This window comes from Pangasianodon hypophthalmus, chromosome 8, assembly GCF_027358585.1.
Source record: "Pangasianodon hypophthalmus isolate fPanHyp1 chromosome 8, fPanHyp1.pri, whole genome shotgun sequence".
Lineage (NCBI taxonomy): Eukaryota > Metazoa > Chordata > Actinopteri > Siluriformes > Pangasiidae > Pangasianodon > Pangasianodon hypophthalmus.
Window position 1 is genome coordinate 8391691 of NC_069717.1, and position 20889 is coordinate 8412579.

At 36.3% G+C, this 20889-nt stretch overlaps 1 long non-coding RNA gene across 1 annotated transcript in view; it reads left to right on the forward strand.

The window, feature by feature from the left end:
* Positions 1–20889, forward strand: part of LOC117597837 (uncharacterized) — a 37276-nt gene that overhangs the window by 454 nt on the left and 15933 nt on the right. Inside the window, exon 2 of the long non-coding RNA XR_004578600.2 lies at positions 2237–2451. This is a non-coding gene — a long non-coding RNA (uncharacterized LOC117597837). The remainder of the gene's footprint in view (positions 1–2236; positions 2452–20889) is intronic.

The following is a 20889-nucleotide window of genomic DNA, read 5'->3' on the forward strand; positions in this document are numbered from 1 at the left end:
TTATCTTACACAGGCATATACTTAAAGTGTACTAAGTATACTTGAAGTTGTTCCAATTTAGCACATAAAAGTACACTAAATACACTTAAAGTTATGCTTTACTACAATTTAATTATAACTAAAATATACTTAGCACAAAATTAGTTGTTCCAAAATAGCACACTTCAAGTTAACTAATCATTAACACACTTAAAGTATACTGACAATTAGTCTGGCTGCAGGTATACTTAGCTTTTTTTTTTTTTTTTCACTAGGGATAGTGTGGGTTTCTTCTGAGACTGCTGAGGCTAAATTGCCCATAGCTGTGAATGAGTGTGTGAAAGTGTGTATGTGTGTATAAGGTACTGTGCAATGTACTAGAGTTGTCCGGGGTAAATTCTCCTGCTTTGTTACCCAGATTGGCTCTGGATCCACCATGACCCTTACCAGGATAAAGCAGTTACTAAAGATGAATGAATGAATTAAAAAAATACATATAAGAATTGTTTTTTTTTTTTTTTTTTTAAATCCAGTAGGTTAAAATGAACACCAATCCAACAAAGCCAACTCAAGAGAAACAAAATAGCTAAGAAAGAAGTCAGAAGATTGCATGCAGAAAGGAAGATTCAAACTGTCGTATTATATAACTATTACTCTAACATACACTACATGACCTTTTTTTTTTTTTACTTTCTGTCACACAATCCATAATCCATAGGTGTATTCAATTATTCTATAACAGACTACTGGGGGATACAAAAGGCAGAAATGTAGAAACCTGCAAAAAGTTACAATATAAGACAAGAGCAAACCCAACCCTTACAAAATTCACAGGTGCACAATGTGATTATTTACATGTGGAGTGTGACATTTCTGTAAGGGACATACTTGAACAATGAGGGCCTGTTTAACAGAGCCTATAAACACTGAGGTCCAAAAGTCTGAGACCACTTATGAAAATGTCTATCTATCTATCTATCTATATATATATATATATATAACAATTAAAAATAGAAGCACTTTCACAAGTGGTGAAAACTCATTCCAAATGATATTATTAGCAACAGCTTGAGTGAAGAGAAGAATCGTAGCAAGATTTATATGAATTTCAGAATTTCTTAGTATTTGGTACTTTTGCTATAATGAAAGCATGCACTCGAGCTAACATAGACTCCAGTTTGAGTAAAACTTGATGATACGTGTTAGATCAAATCCATCACAGTGTCATCTGAATACGTGTTTCAGTGGAAAAGCTTATCTTTAGTAGAAAGGATTGGTCTATATCAAATAATGAACAGTTCCTGTCTTTGTTATCCTTCCAGTTATAAATGGAAAAAAAAAAAAAATCCCAGATTTTCAGTGTGCTCCCAGACGTTTGGACCTCTCTGCATACTAAGTGTACTGAGAAACAGCAAAGCTAAAGGTTAGGGAAAATGGGACTTTCTCTATCATTTCTAATCTAATCATTTGATCCATCACTCTCTGAAATGTAAAACAAATTTATCATCCAAGTCCATTTAATATTCCAGAGCCGGGGATGTCTAACCTTAATACATGCTCTGCTCCAGCAGCACTTCAGTGTGAACGGTAGCTTCTTGCCCTGAGCAGAGCGTACAATTGCTGAAGAGGCATGTTTGGTGTTTGCAGTCTAATTTGTTACAAATGTATTTCCTGTTTGACTTTGGCTTTGCACTCCTAAAGGGCCTCTGTCAGCAAACAGATTAATAAATATGAAATATGATTACTATTTTAATCCCTTCTCTACCAAATGCACAACATGGACCTGTTCCACGAAGCCATAGTAAGCAATTAGTCAGCAATTTTTAGTGAAGACCTGTGCAATCTTTGAGACCGAGTATGTACAAATGATGAGCCATGGGTAAAGATTTCATTCCAAATAGGCCAAATGATGATACCTGAATGTTATAAAACAGGAAACTAAAAGTTGATATCGTGCCAGTGCACTTTCTCTGCAATATATCCTAAAAGTAAGCAAGAGACATTGGACACTGGTATGTGTATGTGTGTGCGTGTGTGTGTGTGTGTGTGTTTGTTCAGAGTGACACAGTAAAATAGAGATTGTATATAAAGTACAAAGATTCTCAGGTTCTATCAGCTGTTCTGACTAATATTCCCATACAAGCTCTTTTGATTTATCCATGGCTCTGAATGCTAGAAGTGCAAACAAATGAATTATATTTGGATTTATAAAACAGTCTGTCTCAGTCTGTGCATCATCTTCCTCACTCTCACACAGACGGAGCAAACCACTGCTGGAGCTTATTTGCATGAAATAAAGCAGCATTCAGACAGAGGCAGGACCAGTAAATATCTCCACTCACTCTGCTCCCTTTTGGAGGACTGCAATCTCTTTTTTGGTTAAAGAAATTAACTGTTGCATACGTCCAGCTTCCTTCTGGCATGAAGAGTTACAACTGTGACAGTTTGCCACCTCGAAGGAATACAACTGGGGTAATATTTTTTAAACTTTTAAAATGCAACACATACACACACCATAGACATCCTGTTTATACACATGATATCTGCACTCTATCTCTGTCGAGCTGTATGTGCACTCATGTTGCTTGATGTAACGCATGATGCCTGACACACTTCTACTCCTGTGGCTACTCTCACTCTCTCGCCCAAAAGATTCGCAATTCAATGGTTAATCTTACCTGAATTCTGTAGATTTGAACAGAACTGCTGCTGTAATCATAAGGACTGTCCTATGCTCGTTCCAGGACTCTTTCACAATGTCCTTACACTGAGCATCATTTCAACACACTTAGTAATGTTTGACTTTACTCTGTACGCCTGTATTCTGTAATAACTTATAACCCCACAGAAGAGGAGTTCCTTTTAAGTCTGGTTTATCACAAGGTTTTATCCTCATGTCATCTCAGGGAAGTTTTTTTTTCTTGCCACTGTCACCTCTGGCTTGCTCAGTAGTGATCTAGATAAACTTCCTGATATCTGTACAGCTGCTTTGAGACAATATCTATTGATAAAAGCGCTGTACAAATTACATTTAAACGACTTCAATAGCTCTAAAATTTGCTAAGAAATTCCTGACACTTTCACACTTTGCTAGAAAGAGGTTCATATTGTAGATGTGCATTGTTATTGCTCTGGTGCACCAGTATTACTGGTCCATTATTATGTTCTGAGCAAAGGTTAAGACTGCACTTTTATCTTAGTCCAGTGTTAAGTCTCCCAGACACATAAGCCTCACTGGATGTGCTCTTTCTAAAATAACTTCGTGTGATAAACAGTTTTAATAACTGAGCCATCAACTCCCAATTCCCAATCCTGACAAAATGAATAACAGGAACTGGCACCCCATTGTTTATTGCACTTGCACTAGCCTCTAACGTGATGTAAAACAGTTAAACCTGCCCAGCTTAGGCCTGGCAGACACTGTGCCATTTTGGAAATCTTGACCAATCACGCTTCGCCCCTGAATCGCAGCTAACTATTTTAGGTTAGCAGAATGTTTTTTTGAATTTTACACTTTGAGAAACATTTGGTTGTCTCTGTGTTCTGAGAATGGTTTTATAAAATGGTTGTAAAAGTTCAGACAGTGTTACTGCAACATTTTGAGTTGTAGGAAGAATAACACAGAAATATTATTCTAGTATTATTTTTCCTATATTAGAACTTTATGAGGATGTTTTCGGAACGTTGAAAGAATGATGAACAATGGAACAATACAGCTTAACATTATTAAAACCTCTTAAAAAATTAATGAACATTAAAATTATGTTCTCTGTCAGCTTGATTATAGCCAAAGCTTAGAATTTATAGTATATGTTCACAATTTACATGAAATTGATGAGTTTAAATCATTTTTTTTCTCTGATCCTTAGTGGATCTGTCCAAGTAAGTCCATGGTGCACTCATAAGATACAGTTTCAGCTCAGTTTATTACAGCAGAGACAATGTTTCTCCTCCCTTTTCCTCCTAATTATATGGTAAAGTGATGAGGAAATATCCAACAGGCAAATAACATATGTTGTTGCCACAGCTTTGACCAAGCAGGTCGTTAAAAGTATCATCCATCAAATGCACTAGTCTATTGACGTTATTGTTGTCGTACTCGCAAATTTCAGAAAATCAACTCATGAGTATTCATGACTGCTGAAATTGCAGGAAAGCTGACATTAGAAATCCATGCGATCATTCGAGCTCAGTTGGAGATCGTTTGGGCAATTGATTGGGTGTCACAGACCCCCCTCACATCACACGTCAAATGACAAACAATGCAGCTAAATACAGAGAATTAATTGAGGATGAGCAAATCAGATTATCAGCATCTTCCACATCAGTCTCTGTCTCATCACCTGAGGTAAAAGACTTTAACATTTAAACACAATGTGTTTAAATTGTTGTCTCGTCACTCGACTGACCGCTGTTCTTACAAAGATCAGTGGGAAAATAATCACTGATTCATTCATTAAGTTTTGTTGGCTATTTTTAAAATTTTTTTTGGAAATTTTCTTCTGAATATTTCTTCTTGCACTGGAAGGGGCTTGAAAAAGCTTGTCTAGAACATTTTGCCATCTTCTCCATTATTTCGGGATTTTTAATAATACGAGGCAGCCGGGGTTTAAAAAAAGTTTAAAAAAAAATAATAATTCAGCTGCTCAGACTCAAACTGTAATTTTAAAAAATGCCTTCTGGTCACAATCAAAATATTTATTTTAGCAGCATAATATTTGGTAAAAGCAGGCTGGTAATTTATCAGGAGACAGAGTCAATTCACAGGGGCGATTATAAAATTAGAGAGAGAAAGGGATGATGAGAAAGAGGAAAATGAGAGAAAGTGAATGAGAGAAAGGAAGTGATGGGTCGGGAGAGAGAGAAGGAGAGAGAAAGAGATTATTAATGTAAACCTCTTTGGCTGCAGACCGGTTTGCTGGTTACTCAGCAGTGCTTTAAATGAAATGTGTGTGTATCTGAGAAGTGGAGTCACTTCCCTCAATAAATCTTCTTCTAAACCGCTCACCTTTGTCAAATCCACTATGGCTGGCAGTAATGGGAAGAGATTCCAATTTGGGTGCTGGGGTCACCCAGATAATAAGGCTTACATCCTGTGTCAGTCTTTTTGTTGCTGTGAGGCTTTTTTTGTTTTGCTTTTTTCTGTTCTACTTGTTGCTCAGACTGTAAAAATCATATTTAGTCCTATTCATATGGGGATTAATGTCTCAGGGTGAGGTCTGTCATAAAGTTTTTACACATCACATCTGTAAAAAGACTTAGCAGGCAACCATTAAATTAACGTGGGATGAGAATGTTTCTACTAGGTTGATTTTCCTCGCACTGAAATGACAATTTCTGACAAAAACCGAAACTACATTTCACAACACACTCGGCTGTAAACCAAAACCTAAGACTGAAACTTCTTTTTATTTTGAGTGTCAGCTGCAACTACATTGTTCATTTTTGTGGCAGAGATGTTACTCTATAGCCTATAAAATCTAACCTACTCGAAAACAGAAATCAACTCATCATCCAAGGAAATGAATTCCACCATTTTTCCATTTCATGTTTTAGTTATTTTTGCACTTCAGCATTGTCATTTGTAAATTTTTCCATCTCTTCAAAAACTGTGGCTACAGTTGGTGTTAGTGTGCTAGCAGGCACTTTCGTTTTTACGTCTGTTGTTTTTCTGCATATTGAGTGGGATGCCATGTTTTCGAGTGGTGTATCAAACCCGTAGTGGAGAAGTCCTTTGGCGTTGTACCCCCTCTTGATATTTGGCATGAATAGTGATTACAAATTGTAGAAAGTGTGAAATCCTTCCACACGGCCGACATTTTCACTGTTCATCTGCTGCTGCTCAAACTGTTTGAACACGTCTGTGCTGACGGGTGCAGAAAAGCAAAGGAAACATTTCTCATTTCTGTTTTCATTAAAGTTATTTCTATAAGTGTTCGGTTTAGGTGTTTTATATGTGGTAGGGATTTTATGAAGAACATCATTTGATCATTTACAATTGGGCAGCGTCTAACATGTTAGATGTTTAAGGAACTAAAGTGATACAATTTGCTCCTTTATTTATTTCTAGAAAAGTTTCCAGATATTGGAAGTGGTTTTGTACAGTATTTGTAGCTGTCATTAAAATAGTCCTTTAATCAGCCTGTGGGATTGTGCTTTTCTGCTCGAGTTTGTGTTCTTTTTCCTGCTAAAGGGCTCCCGATTTAGACAAAATGAAGATGAAGTTATATGACCCATACCAAGTAAATTGTTGGCAGACACTCCTAAAGCACTCATCTTTTCACGATTGGGCAAGTGTTTAATGAGGATATAAATTTTCATTTGTTCCATGCATTAGCTGTAGCGTCACTTGGTATTGTGTAGGAGCATGATGTTTTAGAGTAATTTATCTTACCAAAGTAAAAAATCTTACCACAGCTTTAATCAAGCTTCATTCATTCACCTTCAGAAACTGCTTCATCCTGATCAGGGTCGTGGTAGATCCAGCGTCTATCCCTGGAACACTGGGTGCGAGGTGAGATGGGATGCCAGTGTATGCCACACATTCACACAATTTAGCATAGTTGTTCCATAAACTGGCACATTTTTGGGAGGAAACCAGAGAATGCATACGAACCTATATGGAAATAGAGAGAAGATGTGAAATTCCACAGAGTAACCCGAGCTAAGGATCAAAACAGGGACTCTGGAGCTTCATTTCAAATATCCTAAACCACTAATGTAATTAACTTCCCAAAAACACAAAGATGTTTTCCACCATGCAACAATCTAAATATTTTCCAGAGTCTAGAAATAGAAGGGCACATGGAAAACAAGCAAGCAAACCTGAAAAACAAAACCTGAACACACACACACACACACACACACACACACACACCACTTTTTTGTCATTTTCTTTTAAGAATGAGCCTGTTGTAATTGAAGCACAGTGTGGTCTTTGCCTATAGCCATTCATTATTCTACATGACAGACACGCTAATCGATTAGAAAGATCACACACGATATACATCAATGCAGGTAAATACAATCGAGGTCCGCAGTGAGTGAGGCCGGCAATGCTGACACTCCCCGCTGACAGATCGCTCAGCTCGAGTGACTTTCCATTGATCGGTGCGTTACACAAGCAGAGCTGAGTCTGAGATCTACAGGAAGCATGGTGTGACAAACAGAGCAGAACAGAGAGAGCCCTCAGGGGCATGTCAGTCAAAATGGGATAGGAAGAAATAAGGATATAGAAATGGTAAATGAATTAATAACTGTGTGTTAAAGGTGGTCAAGGGAATCACATTTTCTGTGAGCTGCGGTGAGGATTGCAAAAGCTATTGGTTTTTTATTGCACAGAAAATGATGAAAGAAAAGGAAACACACTAACAGAAGTGATTGATTCATGTTGTGCAGTGCAACACTTTTTTGTTCTGTGGAGAGTTTTAATAATGAAAATGATACAATAAGACTTATTATATACTTATTATCCACAAATCTGAAACCACTAATTAAATCACTTCTATGTTGCATTTCTTTTAATACAAAGCATTTCATTATAAACGATATTATCAGCTACAATGTGAGTGAAAAGTAGAACTTAGAAATATTTACATGAATTCCACAATTTCTTTGTCCTTAAAAAACTTAACATAGACCCTACTCTTCTTTCTAATTTTCGCCTGTTTCTAACTTACCATTCATTTCCGAAATACAGGAAAGTGTTGTTGCCTCCCAGCTACAATCCTTCCTTGCTCAAAATAATCTCCCCTTTCAGTCTGGCTTTAGTTCACTCCATACTACTGAAACTGCCCTCGTAAGGGTTTTCAATGACCTACTACTCTCTGGTGACTCTGGTTCTCTTTCTATTCTTCTATTACGTGATCTTAATTCTGCTTTTGATACTGTCTGTCGTGACTTACTTCCCTCCCGCCTCTCGGATGTTGGTGTCACGGGTGTTGCTCTTTCCTGGCTTTCTTCATACCTCACAGATAGACAGTTTTACATTTTAATGCAGGATTATCAGTTGCCTACTGTTCCCCTGAAATCAGGTGTCTCTCAGGGATTGGTTCTCAGACCTTTACTGTTCATTATATATATACTGCCTTTGGGTCAACCTGTTCGCCGCCATGGTTTCAGTTAGCACTGTTATGCCAATGATATTCTGTAGAGCTTGTAGCTCTGCTCCCATTCTCCAGACCGGTCCACTATCAGCATGTGTAAATGAAATAAAAAGATGGCTTAACTCCAACTTCCTAAAACTGAATATGGATAAAACTGAGATCATTATTATTGGAACACCAACACTTACTAAGAATATTCTCTGTGACTTTAGCTGTGACATTGATGGCACTCTCATTAAACCATCCAGTACCGTAAAAAATTTAGGTATCATCTTTGAGCCTAAGATTCCTCACTTTTGACACTCATATTAACTTCCTGTCTAAAATTGCATTTTTTCACCTTCGTCGCATTGCTTGTCTTCGTCCTTTCATTAGTTTCTAAACACTGGTTCATGCATTTATATGCATTTATAAATATATTTATATTTATATCCTCACGTCTTGATTATTGCAATGCCCTCTTGCAATATTGCTAGGTTACAATATATTCAAAACTCTGCTGCTAGAATTCTTACACACACCAAGCGCTCAGCTCACATTACTCCAATCCTCTTTGATCTTCACTGGTTGCCGGTTTCGTTTCACATTAAATATAAAATAATCCTGTTTACATTTAAATCACTTCACAGTTTGGCACCTCGCTATCTGAATGAACTGCTTCTCCCCTACGACCCAATCCGCTCGCTCAGGTCTTCTGGGTCCGGACTTCTCTTTGTCCCTAGATCACGCCTCTCTACTGTGGATGGCAGGTCATTCAGTGTAGTAGCACCCAAGATCTGGAATTCACTCCCTCTGACCATTCGCAGTATCGCTTCTGTCTCTGAGTTTAAATCACAACTTAAAATGTATTTGTTTTCTCAGTGTTATTTGTCTTAATGTGTTTCTATGAACTCTTCCTCAACGACTGTACTAGTTGAACTGTGTTTTGCATTTCTATGTATTTGTCCATGACTGTTCATTGTTTATGTATTTTTGTATCACTATTGTAAAGCATCCTTGAGCTCTGGAAAGGCACTATATAAATAAACATATTATTATTAGTAGTAGTATTTTGCACTCAAGCTGGCATCACGACCTAGAAATAGTGAGGAATTTTGAATAATTAATATTCAGTAGAGTATATCGAACATTTCATTCTCACCTTTTTTCAAAATTATAAAACTTTCTGTTTATTTGCAGTTTTAAATGAAAACAGACAAACAAAAAAAAAGAACAACAAAAAAACATCCAGATTTTCAATGTGGTCTCAGACCTTTGGATCCTACTGTACATTTTATCTTGCATTAAATATAAACAATTTAGAAAGAAAGAACATCCAGAAATTGTGAAATCCAGAAATCTCAATATCAACATCTTACTAATTTTAATAATGAACTCTTATGCATTTCATCAAGACCACCGCCAGGAAAAGTGGGATGAAAATGACTGATGAATGAATGTTGTTGTGAGTATGCAGCTTTTTTTTTTTTTACTTTTCCTTTTAATGGGTTGCTAATAATGAATGCAACTTTAATAAGACTAATTAAAACTTCAGTCTTGCCCCCCGCTTGGGTCTGACAATGAAAAACTACACACACTAACAGCACTATTCACCTGCCACCTACCACGAGCTGTCAAGCATGACTACATTACAGTCTTGAATCGCACAGAACTGTTAAAACGAGAGAGTTTTATACACCAGGGTCTGGGGGAGGAAAACAGCAGTACTTGAGGATATTCTGAATGGATAGAAAGATAAATTAGATATTCTGGTAGAAAGTGAAATTGCTTTAGAATTTTCCTCCCCATTATAATATTAGCATTATATCCTTCCTAGTATTTGTTTTTCTCTTTTTTTTTTTCTCCCATGCATTCGTTTTTAAGTTATACGGGTGTAGCAATCAGACGATTTTGATTATTATTGATTACAATTGATTATAAATCAATTATTAAAAAAGGATAGACAACTGGTGTATGAAAATAATTTATATTTTTAAACTAATGTGTAAATGTGTAATAAGGTGATCATAATAATTTGTGACTTAATCGTAGACATTAATATCAGTCAGAGAATACTAAAATGTATCACAATATATCACAGTAGATTCAGTGGTATCACCAAATATAAAATAGTTTCCTTAAGAATCAAATTCGTAAAGTAAGTTTACACCCCTACTATTTTACTTCTAATTGTGTTTTGTTTTTGATTTGTCAATGAGCACATTAACATATTCATAAGGCTATGTTTCTCTTTTTTTCTTCTGAAATTCTTTTATTTATTTTTAAGTTTACTTTAACTTTTTTCTCTCCCTCACTTAGGAGTGGTTTTAAAAATCCATAAAAATGTAACTTTTTATATTGCTAGTCCTTTTTGTCCTCTGAAAACCTTAGTACAACCAAATCTCCAAATAACTGAAGGATATCTGAAACCATCTTGTGCAAATGTATACAAAGTTGAACTAAAGTCTTTACTTTGCTTTTGAGAAACACAGATACTCTTCCAGCTACTTGCTCCTGTATACTTGAGCCATGTTTCCACTCTCATAGACTCTGAGTAGTGCAATCTTAAGACTAAAGCCAAATGCTTGTGTTTAAAGGTGGCCATTTAGACACTTTAGAGAAACCCATTTTTACTCAAGAGACAATTTTACTCAAGAAAAATCTGGCAACCTCAATGGTATGAACTACACAAAGATGATTCATGTAATCTGAAATGGGGCTCACAGAAAACTGACTTCAGCAGCTGCTTAACCGGTACATATCTTTGGAGTTAAGACACCAACTCTGAATATGGCCCAAAGTGTATTAAGCTTAATAAAACATTCACAGATGTTGTGGTTGTGCTAAAAAGGGTAGCTAGTAGTTGGCTAAAGCAGAAGCATGCACTAAAACAGAATCAAGATCCACGGAACAGGAGCTGCAAGAACACAATATCTATTTATACCCCTGCGCAAACAGGATCTGAAGGCTAATTTTTATTTGGCAAGTTGGCAGATTCCTGGTATTTATTTTTAATTCCCATTCATCTACACACTTGCAAGCACACAATACCATATAACAAAAAGAGCTTAGATTTAAACACTTCTGTATTTAGTATTCTATAACTCTATGAATGCAGGTTTTTAAAAAGCATATTGATGTTGGATTGCTGTAATCAAACTCATTTGAATGTGCAGTAAACACAGAAATCTTATAGATTCCGAACACACTTCACAGATATGCATAAGAAAAATGTAAAATACTGAAATACCATAACACTAATTAGAGGATTTTTATGAAAATCCACTCCCATTGCACTGAGAAATGAAACCTCTGTTTGTGTTTGTACCTGTATGCGGTAATTACAGGGTTGAGTGTTGATTGTTGCTCTTATTGACTTTTGCATAGAGCGCGCTGTTCAAGCATTGCTGAGTTATGTGTCATATTAAAGCAAGAAAGAATCAGAGAGAGAGAGAAAAAGACAACGTGACGTGGAGAGAAAGCACAGCTGTCAATGTGGCACAATCTGTCAACATTCACCATCATTTACAGAAAAGCTTTTATATAGATTTTTCCTCTATTCAAACCAGTGCAGTCTAAACAATATATTCATTATTTATGGCATGCAACGCTGTTTCAGTAATTCAGTTCAATGGCGTGTAATGAAGAGTTCAATTCCATGACCTCGGATGTGCTGAATGAATACTGTAATCACCGTTGCATAACACCAGCACAGTACACTGCTATTACATAAGGAGACTATGGTTTTGTGCTTGGAATGAAATTATACAACTTTTTAAATTACGTATTGAGACATTGCTTCACTGTATTGCTTAGTGCTGAGGTATTCAAACTGTGAGGGATTGCAGCGGGGTTGTGGTGAGATGGAAAATCCATCCATCTATCCATTCTCTGTACCGCTTATCCTACACAGGGTCGCAGGGGAGTCTGGAGCCTATCCCAGGAGACTCGGGGCACAAGGCAGGGGACATCCTGGATGGGTGCCAACCCATCGCAGGGCACAATTGCACACACAATCACACACCCATTCACTCACTATGGACAATTTGCCAATTAGCCTACAACACATGTCTTTGGACTGGGGGAGGAAACCAGAGTACCCGGAGGAAACTGCTTGAAGCACGGGGAGAACATGCAAACTCCGCACACATGGGGTGAGGCGGGACTTGAACCCCCCAACCCTAGAGGTATGAGGCAACATTGCTGAGATAATAAAAACAAAAAATAAATATTCAAATGACAGTGTCAAACCTGCAAACATTCATGCATTTTGAATAATTTTATCATCAGAGTACACAGGCCCTCCAAAATATTCCAAAAACCAGTCTTTTTTTAATAATAAAAATGGCAGATGAGCCTACCAAAAGATGAGTGTTTTGAATTCAGTGAAAATGGTCAAAAATGGCACTTTTTGATTCCAAAAGATTAAATAAGCCCACAACAAAGTGTTAAATCTAACAATCTACAAATAATACTATTGTTATAAATAATTAGACAGAGAAAAAACTCATTGTTTTGCTGTCTTGTGCCAGTCAGCACTCTGATTTGTTCAAACTGTTTGAGCAGCAGATCAATATTTTAGGACTAGATGTTATTTTTATTTGGGGCTTTCATGTGGTCCTATTTTATTTTATTTTATTAGCTAGTTAATAACAGGCAATAAAAGCCCTGAGCTAATGACTTGGCCTGGTTTTATGCTTATATGCTGCAGTAGTTTAAGTAGTTCTCAAAAAAAAAAAAAAAAAATGGATCCATGGATGACATGAATCAGTTTTATAGCATATGTAAGGGTCACTATATGGTTTATTGACATATAGCCTACTTTAGAATATGCATTAAAGTTATTATACTCATCAATATAAAAGTATATCTGTTGCTTATTTGTTGGCATACCTTGTCTTGTCTTGTTTGTGGCATTGCTGTTTTCATTGCATATCTGGCTTTTTGGTAAATACATTGGGTAACGGAAATCAATACTGGTTTGCTGTCATTCACATTTGTCGATTTATATTTGGACCACCTATCCAACCAAATCAATGCTTATACAGCAATATACATTCTCAGATATGTGGTTTCCCAAACTAATTCAGATTTAATGGTGTGTACATTTGAGCATACATATATCCATTTTGTAGCTTATGCGAGGGTAATTATGTATGTATTGAACCATATGGCTCACTTTATTGTTTATTATAAACAGTTAGTTCTGGTCCACTAATTTGATTGGTTGAGTGGCATTACAAGAGTGCTTATATTTAGTATAACCGTGGAGGGACATTTTACTATGTGTATCACTCCGCTCATCTGTGTTCACCACATCAAATTCCACTTCCTAGTTCAAAACTGTTACTACATTAGAGTTAGTGACATCATCAGCAGACGTGGCAAATGATTTTTTTCAGGAATATTACTTTTGGGTTAAGATATGAGAGCCCGTCAGTTGAAGATGAAAAGGAAGAAGGATCACCAATTTTGCCAGAATTTACAAATCAAAGTGAGCTAGCTAGCCAGTTAACTGACATGCTATAAAGTGAGTGTGACTTCTTCAGGATCTATTTCTGCTAGTGAAACAAAAATAAACAGAACATTTGGCCATATTGTGTCCGAAATGTAACTTACTCTATATTAATTTCTCATTTATAGAACTGTTGTATAAAATTTGCAATCATGCGGCTATACTGAATATCAGAGCGGCTGAATATCAGAAGACTGATACCTAAGGCACTTGCCCAGAGGGCTTGTGCCTACTGCCAAATCACAGCAGTGCCAATATTCAGTATAACAGCACTCTTACTCGTGAGATATTGTTTAACTGACATATCCAGTGGTTGGTTTACTGTTTGCATTAAGGTTATTACACTCGTCAAATAAATGCATTGGTTAACATAAATCTGCACTGTTTGATGGCATTCACATTGGTTGTTTTACATTTGGACTATGTGTACCTCCAAATCAATGCTTTTATACCCATACACATTCTCAGACATGTACCCAATTTATATTTCTTAAAAACTTTTCCTCAAATAAATCTAGCAACTATAAATATAAAACCAAACAATGTGAATCTCACAAAACAAATACACATTTATGTCAATAAAACTTGTGCTAGGAAAATAACAAGCTCCTAATGGGATTCACCTGATACAAACACAACCTGTCAGTGCAATTAAGAATGCTATATGCAGGTTGGCCATCTAGATCATGGTAGCTGGTAGTATTGATGCCAGCATTGTGAACAAGACCTTTTTGGTGTTTTCTGCAACTTTTCTACTTTCCTCAACCCACAGAATGTCCTTTTCTAAACATTTCAGACACAGAGGGGATTTTTTTTTTCCTTTTTGGGTTGATCAGGTCATTTCTCTGTGAACACAATAACAAAGGTTGCTTATCAGATTCAATTGTGTGTGTGTGTGTGTGTGTGTGTGTGTGTGTGTGTGTGTGTGTGTGTAAACTCTAGCCTCAAGGTTAGAAACCAATTATATAAAGGCTTCTATTCACCACCCACATCACTGTTACAGTAGAGATGGAACTGTGACCAGAGCAATATTTCTGGTTTTATACCTGAAAAGGAAATAATAATAATAATAATAATAATAATAGCACCTATTAGACTTTGTTAAAGTGTAATAACAGCAGACCAAATCAAAATGATTTTAATACCAGTCCAAGCCACCTAAATATGTTTATAATAATCACAGTTTATAACATGTTTATAAGCTATTAATAGATGATTTGTTAATCAGTTATAAATGCAGACCTGCCAACCTTCACATTTTAACATTGGAATATGCTAGTAAAAGTTATCACTTACCAAAAAATATTCTTCTTTTTTTCCCTCCAATAGAAATGGCAGATATATCAGTCAAAATCTGGAATCTGAAATGATTGACAGTTGTGTGGGTATTTTAAACACTCCAACACTAAGAGACACTCCTGGATGTCCTGTCCCCTTACCTCCATCTCACATTAGTAATCTTTTGGCCAGTGCTCTTCTCTTGCTCTTCTATTTTTCTTGCTTGAAAGATGTCGTGCCATTGCTTTCTGTAGAGGTAAACGGAAGATGTTTTGAGTTCATTAACTGACATAAAATCTAGCAACATGGTTGACTTAACTAACAGTAGACAAGTATTATAGTTAACTATAACATGAGTTTACTATATTTATTAAGGATACACTGAAATTCCGGTGACCATTCAGTCAAAAATGGAAAAGAAAGAGAAATATGTTGATCAATTGGGGAGTTCATGAAGGGAAAAAACTAAAAAACATAAATGTCATTGATATGCATGTTGTAACACAGAGCTTATGGAAGAGAAATTTCTATCCCTATCTTATCCCTAAGGCAGCTGCTAGTACACACAATTCTCTTACCATTAACTGTGAAGAAAAAAGGTGAGTTAGCCTTCGTTTACAGATCATCTATGCAGAGCTATAATGAAGCCTCTATTTTTGAACATGACCTGACCACAGTCTGAAAACATCCTGCCTGAGGTGAGCGAATGTTTTGAAGTGTAGATGATGTCTGAACCTGCCCAACGTTGCCAACACCTGCATTGTGTTCTGGTAACTAGCGCACTGATGTGTCTGATGTGTTACCTACATGGCAGTGGTAGGGGCTTGCTGTTGCTCTGATGTTGCTGATCAGAGGGTGCATTATGGGTCTTTCTGTCAGCCCTGTTGTGTTTCTGAAGAGCTGCATAGAGGCCAGATGTTGTCTGATGATTCAGCTTCACATTCACTCAGTACTCACTTCTGAAGACTCCATGTACAGGTATATCCTGTCAAAGGAAGTGGAAGAAGCAGAAGAAGAAAGAAGGCTCACTTTCATACATTTTAATGCTTAAACCGTGCCAAATATTCAGTACTTCCAGTGTGCAGACACAAAAAGAATAAAAGAATATGTGATATATGTGATCACTCTACAATAGGTAAGGCTGAAACAGAGGGCTTTTTCCTTCACCGTTACAATGACAGTAATTTTCTCCATATTTTTCCCCCTATTCTAAAAGGTTTGCAGCTCTTACTCAATAATAATTTAGTTTGGTGGGTGGGGGTCAGGTCAGAGACATACTACTGCATCTATTGCAGAAAACAGGAAAGCATCTTAAAGGACACCATTATCATGAATTTACATATTCAAGTGCTATTAAGGACCCTTGACCCTCCTCCTCTACAGTCAAATCTGAAGTAAAAGCAAGAGAATAGCACATCTCAAATACAACACAAACCTCTAAGCTGTATTATATATTCTAGACAGCATTTTCAGACAGAAACTCACTGCATGGTCTGATAGCTAATTTAGTTTTGGTTATGCTGCTTCAAAAGCTATGCTACATGTTCATGAGTATTCAGATATCTGTATTTCTTCAAGCTCACTTTTTCTGTAAGATATGCATACCCAAAACTACTAAAAACATCTGGATGATTGAAAATCAGCTTGGAATTTCTCATTTGCATTGCTTTATACTTCTTCCAGCATGAACCCTGTAACAAAGGTTCGTGATATTGGTCCAGAGCTGACATAAGTGTGCAATGTAAGCAGATAATAACACATTTGTGCACGTGTGTATTTCGACATCATAACTTTCTATGTGACTTAAGTGTTGTTTAGACAGTTGCACAAAAGGGGCAGATTTTGCCCTAAAACAGAGGTGTTTTTTTTTATTTGTTTTTTTTGTAACCTTGAACTGAAGCATATTTTCACATGACATAGTAAGAAAATTCATGTTTTTGCTAAAAAAAAATATATATATAGTGTCCATGTGGGTTTCCTCTGGGTTTCTGATTTCATCCCACCTCCACAAACAAGCCAGTGGGTGGATCATTGATTCTAAATTCCCCATATAGCTAGTTTTGAATATGTGTGTGTGAGTGTGTGTGAGTGTGTGTGCAGGGTGCCCCGTATTGAACTGAATTCTCATTCAGAGTGTACTCCCACCTCATGCCCAGTGCTCCCGGGACAGGCTCTAGATCCACCAAAACCCTGACCAGGATAAAACTTACTTGAGATGAATGAAGACGAGAATATGAATAATACCATTCAAGGACAATGTTGCATATGTAAATACAACATTATAATATGAATAACTGTATGAATCATCCTGGCACAACTCTCAACAGTAGCCTTCCCCTTAAGTTGCATGCTTTTTGTGTGGAGTTTAAATAGTAACTGTAGTAGAGAGTTGTGAATTGTGCTGACAAATCGATATCTGCTAGCATGCAAATGCTGCATGTTTACTACAGATGCCAGTGATGAGCACTTCTAGTTTCTTTTGATTTACTACTGATTAAGATCTGCTGCACTGCTGTATGAATAACCTATAAACGATCTGCTGCACTACTGCGGTATCAAATTGTTGTTATAGGCTTTCAGTCAAATATTGAGTGAATTGCAGAATTGCAAAATAGAAACAAATCACACAATCTGGCATGATTATCATGACTAGGACTATTAATCTCAGTATATTCAGCTGTTCTTATTAAATATGTTTCTTTAAATCTTGCCCAACTTTAGCATATTCTTGACTTGCTTTTATTCACTCACTCATCTTCAGGAATCTCTTCATTTTTATTTGGGTCACAGTGGATCCAGGGCCTATCCCAGGAATGCTGGGCGTGAGGTGGGAATACACCCTGGATGGGATGCCAATTCATTGCACTGTACCATGCAAACACACATATCCACACACCTAGGGCAATTTAGTGCAGCATATCCATCTTACTGGCATGTTTTTGAGAGGATGGATGAAACCAGAGAACCCAGGGCAAACCCATGTAGCCAGAGGAACAACAAGAAAAAGAGACAGCCAGGGACCAGGGATGCTGTAGGGACGGCATCTCTAACCACTGTGCCACTATGCCACCCTTTTTAATTTATCTCTTAATTAAAAAGCATATTTATGCTACCTCTTGTTGTAACTGACAATATTATATAATTTATCGTTGTACATTTTTTATTCAACTTTTTCTTTGGGGGAAGGGTGGGAGGGTGCTTTTTATTTTGTTTGTCTGTTTGTTTGTTTTTGTAATTATGTGCCTCGGGTGCAATGGGCTGCCTGGAAATTAAGTTAAGTGCCCGCTTAGTCTGGTTCTGAATACAGAAAACTTTCCTACAAATCTAAATGATGCATCTTTTCAACTTTTGCCAACTTTAATTACAGCACATTATTATTAATTGCTCTAGAGTCTGCCTTCATGTATAGTGATTCTATAAACAGTATATAAACATTTATAAAGTTAATATAATATGTAATCGCTATGTTATTAAATAATTATTAAGATTCCTTGCTAATCCTTATATATACACTGTATGCATTAGAAAAGCAGTGGATGACAAATAACAAAATACAAATGTTTAATATGCTGGCAACATCTATAGGTATATATCTCTAGGCTACTGTTAGCATAGACGCTGGGTGTGTGTTTGTATTTGGATGAGAGATAAAGACACAGGACGCACAGATCTGTTGTTACACTCCTATAGCTATTAGGTCCTGCTGTGGCAGGCTGCTGCTGCTCCCCCCGCTGTGCACTGATAGACTGTGCCATTATCTGCTCTGAGAAAGAGAGAAGAGAGAAGGAAAAGAGAGAAAATGAGCAGCCCAGACTCAGAGAGATTGCAGAGAGCCGTCATGTAAAGAAGTAAGAGATTAACTCTTCTTGCTGCATCCTTTAGCTCATCATCGAGTGAGCTTGTGCTTAGACAGTATGAAAATCCTGATTCTGATACAGTATGAAAATTCTGCTCTTGATACTGTTCAATAGTGACGTGGTTCTCAAAGTGGGGTGCGTGAAGCTTAGCTAAGGGGTCAGTGATTTTCTAATTTTGTTAGAGTGGTGGAGAATACAATCCAATATTATCAGAGTTATTTTGCCTATAAATAATTAAATAATGTTAAGTGGAATTTAATGACAATTTTAATAAAAATTGGTTCTATGAGTGGAAAGTTCAGAAAATCAATTGCCAAAATATTATTGTACACTATTAAAAAATGTGCTTATTAAATCTTTTATGTATTTTTACAGTTAATGGGATAAAGTATTTGAGAACCCCTGCTTTAGAGAAATGTAATAGAGAAAACATTTTTTTTTTTTTTTTTTTTTTTTTTTTTTTAAATTTTGTAAATAACCATGAACAGCTTTCCTTAAAGAACCTTTTGGCTCATGACCTTTAACCATTTTTAGTTGCCACAAAAATTAATGATTTTACACCAAAAAGATCCTTCCACATAATGGTAAAATTTATAGTGTGGCACCAGGAAAAACCGATAAATGTCCATCAATCAAAAGGTTTTTTTCTAAGAAACCAAAAATGGTTCTTCTCTGGCATCACTCGAAAGAAACCTTTTCTTATAGCACTTCAGCAAAGACTATCAATACCAACACCTACTTGCTGACAAATAATTAATACAAAAAAAGACATTTAAAACCCCCTCATGTCTTAAGACACTTTGAGCTTTCCATTACAACATCTCTGTGCTCTTTAGTGTCCTTGTTTAATTTAGGTAAAATAAATAACGGGTTAATTTATGGCTGTGCGAATTCATTAGCTAGAGGCTTTATTTAGCATTTTCACAGAGGCGAGTTTTCTACATCACTAAAAGTACAAATAATCTAATTTCCGTTTGCTTCGTACACTCAACCCTATCTCTCCCACGCTCAATAAAGCACTCAATAGACCAAACCACATTTGGCTGGATATTAATAATGCAACACAAACAGCATTATAAGGAGAACATTTATTTACTTAAAGAGGGCATGAAGAAATGGAGGAAGCTTAGAACATTGCAGACAAAAGTTTAAAGAATAAAGAAGAGGTCTAATGGCCGCTCATATATGGCATGAAACAAGGAGTTAACGTGTTCATATGTGCTCGTGTAAATTTTAAATATGGCAGTACAAAAGCTTGAATGAATGCTTTAGAAAATAATGCTTGTGGTGAAAAGCTTCTTAAATAAATGATACCAATATTGATGCTTGATATAGCCTGATATTTATAATCTCTCTCTCTCTCTCTTAATGCATTGCACTTACTTTTAAACAATTTGGGTATTTCTTTCTTTTAGTCGAATTAAAAACAACTCATTAAATGCTAAAAATCTTTAAATGCAATTTTCTCCCTTTTCAGTTTTGGGAGTTACCAGACAGTGACTTTATTTGTGGATGAGATATACATGCAAAACAAAACAAAACAAACAAACAAAAATTCAGGTCAGAAAAATATGTACTTACCAGAATGTCATATTGTACAAAAAAATTACACAATATAATAAAATCTCAACAAATAAAACATGTAAAGGGTCAGTGGAGGAGGCTTTTCTAATATGGAAGCCCATTCCCACAGTCGAATACAAAATAAAACAAATTACTAAGTAATAACTATATGAAAGTTTTTCAACAAAATGAGAAAAAGGATTCTATAGTTTATCGTCTACTCTTCAAATGCATTAATTAACCAATGCAACCATATTCATTCTTGGTAAATCACACTGAACTCAAAATGGCAAAATCCAGAAAATGGCAGTGTTATTTTACTTTACATTACATTTTATAGACGCAAGCCTCTGTTGACCCTGTTAATTGTAACATGCAGTGAGAATAGGCAGGACAAAAGTAAACTCTTAAACTCGGAATAATACTTGGGCAATCCAAGATTGGCCATAATCATAGCCAATGGTGTGGGTCAAAACACATGCAGGTGCAACATCAATCATAGATATTGCATCATCATAAGAGAGTCAAACACGTGAAGGTCAAAGGCAGGAATCTATGAAACTATGAAGCAAGGCACTCGGGGGAAACAAGGATTAGACATGGGAACTAGACA